Source organism: Rhea americana, unplaced genomic scaffold (genome assembly GCF_003343005.1).
Source record: "Rhea americana isolate MKP2758 unplaced genomic scaffold, rheAme1 scaffold_4, whole genome shotgun sequence".
In the NCBI taxonomy this organism is placed as follows: Eukaryota; Metazoa; Chordata; class Aves; order Rheiformes; family Rheidae; genus Rhea; species Rhea americana.
Window position 1 is genome coordinate 11,356,913 of NW_028186534.1, and position 2,190 is coordinate 11,359,102.

The window sequence follows — 2,190 nt, forward strand, 5'->3', positions numbered from 1 at the left end:
CTGTTTTTTTTTTTTCAATTTATTGCAGAGAAAAATAACTGAAAGGGAGAAGAGAGACGAGGAAACTGAACAGCTTTGAGCTCTGGAGATGAGCCCAGTAGGCTAAGAGGATATTATATAGTTGGTTTTAGCTCAGCAAAAACAGGACATTCTATTTGAACTGAGTGAATAATTTGCAATTAGTAATTTGGGCCAGGAAAAGKCAGGTTCTTCCAAAACATGCGGTTTTACTGAGTGAAATGCTCTCTTCTTCTGCCTGAGATTTGCATGCTAACAAATCACAAAACTCTCTGATCAGGTGCTTTCACTTCTTGACATTGTAGATTTTTTAGCAACATTGTTTTCAGTCTTCAGTTTGTTATTTTGTTGTGAATATTTGTCACTGACATCCRTGCTGCTTCAGTGTCTTGCATGAGACATGTTAGGCGTCGGTGTCCAGGAAAGGATGAGGTCCTGCGCGCGCAGACTGGTGAGAAGCTGAGTCCGAGTAGCACGTTTGAACTAATACCCGAAGCTCAAAATCTCAGATTCCTTGTGGGTGGACAGTGGTGCAAGCAGAACTCATTTTAAGTGCGTCTTYGAGTATTTGTGCGGCGAATTCGGTTTTCCGATGCGTTTGTTCTAGTCRAGCACGTGCTCAGGGGCCGGGTTGTAGCCAGCGTCTGTCAAAATTAAAATAGACTGAATATTTATGAAAAATCCACCAGACTGCTCCCTCTGCCCTCCTTTAAATATATAGTTCTCCATCTTCATACATCTGTACAATACTTCTCCTTAGCTTATAGACGTTGTTTTCCTTGGGGAGGGGGGAAGCTCTGCTCTTGATGCGAAGGACTGGCAGAGGCACCTCTGATACCACGCTTCCCAAGACTGCCGCGGCAGAACCAGCTCTACCAAGCCGTTCTGCCGTGTCGAGCCCTCTCCTCTGGCTTTGCCCGTGTGAAGGGACCCAGCTGGCCGGCGCTGCCTCCTGGGAACGCCTCGAATCGGAGGCGTCGGGGGGTTCTGAAGCGAAGGAACCCGTCCAGCCCAAAGCCGTTCGCAGACCCGAGCATCTGATCTCCTCCGAGGACGCGGCTCTGGAGAAACGCCGCGTCCTTGTAAAGCTTTGCAGCCTCCGGACGGGGTTACAGCGAGCGCGCCCGGGCTTGCGGTTGTCTCACGGTTCGTTAGCCAGGTCCCGCAGATGAGCACACGGCCTCGGCACAGCCTCCAGGCAAACCGTGTTTGCTGAAACCTCCTTGTGAGCCCACCTGCGCCTGAACGGAAGGAAAAGTAGAGGCTGGAGAGCACCGCGAGTCAGCCTGGCGGCTGCAGGGTTGCCAAAGAGGGGCGAAGGGTGTCGCACCCCGCTGGTGCAGATTGGTCCGCTCGCCCCGCGGAGAGCTCCCGAAATCCTCCCGGAGCGCCGGCCGCCTTTCGGAGCGACTGCGGGTTGCTTCCTCCCGCCCTCGACCGCAGYGGGGTGGAAGGAGCAAATTTCAGATCACTGCGCTCGACTCCCACGTGTGAGCKAACCCGCTTGGACAGCGGCGGTTTGGGGGCCAAGCCCCCGCGTTCGTGGYGCTGGAGAGACTCGTAGCTGCCGGGAGAAGGGGGAACAGCCAGTGACCCGAAACGAGAGATGCTCAACCCGCCTGCGCCTCGAGCCCTCGGGGTGATGCSTCCTCGCAGATTTTTGGCAGTCGGTTTCAACATCGCATGACGTCTTTTTGGGGGTCGGGATACAGGTCTCTGTTGCGAATCGCGTTGGTACCAACATCCCTCTCGCTACATAGCAAGATGCTTAGAAGGAGGAGACTTGCTTGACAGCAGAGTTGCACAGCAACCCTAGAGACGGCGCGATACGTGTTGGTGGGGGGTGAACTTTGCAGCCCTCCAGGGGCACGGTTCCTAGATGCCGAAGAAACCCGGCTGTGCCTAGGCAGCACTCAGCTTTGCCCAACGCCCTTGCACCGCAGCGTGGGGCCCTGCAGCCGCCCCGCGCGCCGGGGCCGCGTGTCCCAGCGGGCCCGGCTCAGCTGCGTGCGGTGGCACCTGCGCCGCGGCCAACGCGGGCTGCCGCCCTGGGACTCGCCGCTCCGCAGCCATCAGCAAACCCCTCGCAAGGTCAACCAGCAGCACCGAGGAGCCTTCAGGGCCCCCGAGGGGCAACGAAGCGTGAAATCCAGGTCTAAACACACGGACGGC